The 5,400-nt window shown below is 40.1% G+C and overlaps 1 non-coding gene across 1 annotated transcript; it reads left to right on the forward strand.

Moving 5' to 3' along the window:
* The first annotated feature begins 2,921 nt into the window (after positions 1-2,921).
* Positions 2,922-2,996, forward strand: Trnas-cga (transfer RNA serine (anticodon CGA)). Its single transcript has one exon. It is a non-coding gene; the product is annotated as a tRNA-Ser (tRNA).
* The last annotated feature ends 2,404 nt before the right edge of the window (positions 2,997-5,400 follow it).

A 5,400-nucleotide genomic window follows, 5' to 3' on the forward strand; every position in this document is an offset into this window, starting at 1 on the left:
GTCGACGTTCAATGAAAGATCTAACAGGGTCTCAAAGAGGACAGATTGTGGGGGCCCGATTAGCTGCAGCATCAGTAATCTAGACAGTTAACTTACTGAATGTTTCAAGAGCAACTGTTTCAACAGCCAAAACACAAAACGTGGAAAGACTTTATCGTGTAAACGTAATATTGGGTGCAAATCAGGACTAAATGGCAAAGATCGTAGTACGCTAAAACGAATTGTATCAAAACAACACAAAACTACGGTGGTTAACGTGAATGCATAGCTCAATAGTCATTTTCGAGACCCCTTGTGTATCGGCACAGTCCACCGAAAACTCCTTAAAGCGAATATTTGTGGACGACGTGCTGTACGGAAACCATTAGCTACTACAACCAAGGAAAGAAGGGTAAAACATGGTGTTAGGAGCATAAATCGCGGATGGCTGATCAATGGAAACACGTCATATGATCCGACGAGCCAACATTTTCGTTATTTAAAACTTCGAGCCCGGTTGGAGTCTGGAGAACGCCAAAAGATGACTACAATCCACATTGCTTGATTCAGCGGTTAAGCATGGAAGTGTGATGGTGTGAGCAGCCATATCATGGTATTCTGCTAGTCCCATCATTACTCTCAATGGCCGTGTTACAGGCCACAATTATGTAAACATTTTAGGTGATCAGTTGCACCCCATGTTTCAAATGTTGTTCCCCAACAATGATGCCATGTTTCAGGACGATAACGCACTCATTACAAGGCCAGTACAGTGGTATAAGGAGCATGAAACTGAACTGCAGTGTCTTCCCTACCCAGCACAGTACCCGGACTTGAACATTATCGAACCCTTGTTGCGGTATTGTAGCGTAGATTCCGGAGCAGATTTCCGCCTCCCTCGTTAGACAATATTCTGGTCGGAGAGTGACATATCGTTCCGCTGGTGAATATGCAATCGTTATATGCCAGTAATATAAGAAGAATCGCAGCTTTATTAATGAAAATGTGTGTTCAACCCTTTATTTATAAGACAGTCCCAAGTAAGTACCCGTGTTCACATTATTTAGCCTATCCCCTATATCTTCTGCAGTTACATGCGGTTCATTCCCCGCCCTTGTTTCAGCTTTCCAAATCCAAGTCTCCATGTATACTTCAGCTATTCTTACTGGCACTCGTTTGGTGTCGATTCTGGTGGGAACAATCCTAATATTTAATCGTTTAAGTAATTCACTCAACATGTATAACGAATCCTACTCCCGTTGTAAATGTTATATTGGTGTTCCTTGTACCGTAAATTAATTTGTCCAGAAATTCTTGTCTTCTTTCCACATCACAACTGAGGCATTTTATTTCCATTTTCAGATTTTATACAGTACTTGCATACCATATTCATACATCAGTCGTCTCACGCTCCGCTTCGTTGATTATTCATTCTTTTTCTCGTGTTTTCCTCCCACTCCCGGAGATCTGAATGAAGAACTAACACGGAATATTTTGTCAATGGGGAGATCATGACGCTATCTCAGTTTCGGGCCACACGACTTGTGGGATCACGATAAGTGTCTTTAATGAAGTAGTTTCATTTGCCTTTAACATCCCTGCGCCGTTGTTCATTGTCTTTAAGAGGCAGTTTGCAACCCAAGGAGAAATGTTTGCCCTGAACTTTTCTCCTCTCATCTGCCCTCTTTGATACGGCCGTTGGTAGTAAGATTATTCCAGAAGCTTTGGCAGCCATTGCTGACGATTTTAGTGACAATTCAAGCAGTGGGTGGGCTTGAATATGGGACCCAGAACATTTTGATTAGCAGGCACCTACATAGCGGCTACCTTTCGCTATTGTAATACGTACACAAAAAAAAGAAAATTCTACATGTCCTACGCATATCGAGTGGTCCAGTAATACGCAGAGAGTAATAATACATTACTTGAAAGTAGTAATAACTAGCATGGCTTCAAAAGATCCGTGATTCGAAGGAGCAGTAACTTGTCACAGGAGCGCATTCCTACTGAATACTTAGGCATCTATTTACATCTCTGCTCGGGTCCTCCCTGTTAGAATGACAGCAGCTATATACATAACATTGACGGTTAGTAATTGGTAACGATTAACCGCGTTAATCTGAACAAATAACAAAAAAGAAATTCCTTAGGTTAATCATTACCGTCTTTACTGCCATTTAGGTGATAGAAAAGTGGTTAAGTCCTCTTTGACGTTATGAAACGGAAAGTCAGTTTAGCCACAGTACAAAAAGCATCGTGTATATGCAGACAAAAACAATTACAGTAAATTTTAATCAGGATATTACACCTGGCGTATGTTCTATTCAAGATAAAAATATTTCAGTTTGCCACACTTCTGTGCAGTATTTCTATATACAATGGGTTCACCCTAAAGTTTCAGCGCAAGTATCTTTGGAACACCTATAGATATTTAAAACTGATTTCCATGACTATCAATGTAACGCAGGGGCTCATCAAAATAAATATTATGAAACATTCTAAAACATAAGAAAATACTGTTTTCGACAAAACTAACGCTTTTTTTAATTGGCACCATCGTATTGTTTCTTACGCAGTAACGTTAAATGAATGGCGTTGGTTGCAACTCATTACGTCAAATACAACCCCCGAAACTGTAAATCGAAACTGATGCTTGAAATAAAGCAAAAACGCGCCGCTATTGCTCATTCGGAGATGCAAACGAAACCCCCTCGTTGTGACTGACGTATTAAGATTCTACAAACATTGTACCTGTTTCCAGAATGAGATTTTCACTCTGCAGCGGAGTGTGCGCTGATATGAAACTTCCTGGCAGATTAAAACTGTGTGCCCGACCGAGACTCGAACTCGGGACCTTTGCCTTTCGCGGGCTTCTGTAAAGTTTGGAAGGTAGGAGACGAGATACTGGCAGAAGTAAAGCTGTGAGCACCGGGCGTGAGTCGTGCTTCGGTAGCTCAGTTGGTAGAGCGCTTGCCCGCGAAAGGCAAAGGTCCCGAGTTCGAGTCTCGGTCGGGCACACAGTTTTAATCTGCCAGGAAGTTTCATTGTACCTGTTGCTATTTATACTGTTATGAAGTGGAGTGGGAACAGGACAGATGTTCAGGCACACGCAATGAAAAATAAGGAAAGGATTTAGTCGCTCGTTCTTTATTGAACTTTACTACAGTACTAGAATGGACGTAACTGTAACGAAAATCCAAATATCACCGGGCAGGGTAAACATAGCTGGGAAAGTATCTAAAAGAGCGAGTGCCAGTCGTACATAGTTGTTCAAAAATGGTTCAAATGGCTCTGAGCACTAAGGGACTTAAGAGCTAAGGTCATCCGTCCCCTAGAACTTAGTACTCAAACCTAACTAACCTAAGGACATAACACACATCCATGCCCAAGGCAGGATTCGAACCTGCGACCGCAGCGGTCGCATGGTTCCTGACTGAAGCGCCTAGAACCGCTCGGCCGCTCCGGACGGCCCCGGACGTAGTTGTGTAACTGGACATTTGTAATGTTTCCAGTCCCCTAAATAACAGTGTAAATATTATTAAGTACAGCGTTTGTTGCATCGTCGTAAGTCACATCGCTATTTCGTTCGAGCAGTGAGGCTCACGCTTGCATCTCGGCATGTACAATAGCGGCACGTTCTGTCTATTTCCAGCGTCACCTTCACTTTGCAATATCTCCGGGTGTAATTCACCTATTGTGACGCAACGAACGCCATTCATTCTGTGATTTTCCGTGTTACTGATCACGTAAGAAATAACACGGCTTGTCCAGTTGAAAAATACGTAAGTTTGAGTTGAAAATAACATTTTCTTGCTTTTGGAATATGTTATAGTATTTACCTTCATGAACCACTCCCTTACACTCATAGCTGTTAAGGCCGTTTTACAATATCTATTGTAGTTGCAGAGGTATCTGCTCTGAATCGTTTAAGTGGACCGTCTTGTACATTGCATCTAATTAAAATTGTTTTCAAAGCGATATTGTCTGCAGCTACTCTTAATTTTTTGAAAGATTTTATGACGTCCTCAGCTGCCATTCTCTTTATATCATGTACGATTGTCCAATTTCGTCCTTAGGACATTCTCAAGTATTTTAAGGACGAATTTCGAGCAGTGAATTATAACAAGTATCTTTTTGCTCCTACGACTCGATGTTATACTCATCAAATAAATCCGTGATGTTTTGCGCTGTTTTAGAAGCACGTTACTTTATAGCAGTTGCTGCAAAGCTGAAACAATTAGGAAGATATAAAACACTTAGAGCTTTACTAAGGAAAATATAATTAATCTAGCTGTATTGTAGCAGATGTTGGCATATAGTATCCGGAGTTTCAGAACAGTTCCTTTGAGGTTCAGTATTCCTTCCGTATAGTTGAGGCGTCAACTGAAACTGTATTCCGGAGGCACTACCTGTACGCAAGTCAAATAAAGACAGTGAAGAACTGTTAGGAGAATCACAGTATTTGAAAAAAGGCTACAGGTATGTGTTAGTAATAGTCTGTCAGTATTAAGATTAAAACTGAGTAACGTGTAAGAAGCTGCATTGGAGCACAGCATAGGGGTAAAACCAATTATTGACTTTTGGAAAACAAGAAATGAATAGAATCTATACACTATAGATTTTTATGACCAGATGCTGAATATTAAGTGGATTGATAAGGTAGGAAACGAGGAGGCTCTCTACATAATGGAGGAGGAAGTGAATAAATGGTAGTCATTATGGAGAAGAAAGGATAGGACGATAGGTTACGTTTTAACCCTTTCAGACCCTCTGGCTACGATTGTGTACATTAAATTTTACTGTGTCCTGCCTGCAGCAGAAGTATTTTTTACCCATGTTAACCTGAAGCATACATTTGTGAGTGTTCAATCTTTCCATCCAGTGCAAGTGATGCCAACTGTTGGGCTTCATTGGAAAATATCAGCAAGACAGTGTAGAAAATGATGAACAACAGTATACACAGCTGTATTTGGTTCCATATATTACACCGTATAATCCAATATTGTTTGTTATTTTGCATGAAAATTATTGAATGAATATTTTACTAATTACTACAGTAGAGAAAATTTCGAAATTAGTTATCTTGGTCAATATAATGAAGTCAAATATACGAAATATGTTTTGAAAACAGGCACAGAATTTTGTATAAAACTTGCATATAAATTCTTAGAAAGTCATCTAAGAGTATTACCACATAAATAAAAATTTTTCTTCCACCAGAAAAAAGTCGGGTCTGAAAGGGTTAAAACATCATATAAGAATATTGTACGTGAAAAGACAGACTAATATTCAGAGGTGAAACAAATGAAAACGATACTTTACAGCTGCAACAACTGCTCCACGGTATTAATCATTTTGATTTGTAACTCCTTGTGTTGGCCGTGTTTTTTTTCGGCACCACTGCGTCATCATCAGTGGGTT

Source organism: Schistocerca cancellata, chromosome 6 (assembly GCF_023864275.1).
Source record: "Schistocerca cancellata isolate TAMUIC-IGC-003103 chromosome 6, iqSchCanc2.1, whole genome shotgun sequence".
In the NCBI taxonomy this organism is placed as follows: Eukaryota; Metazoa; Arthropoda; class Insecta; order Orthoptera; family Acrididae; genus Schistocerca; species Schistocerca cancellata.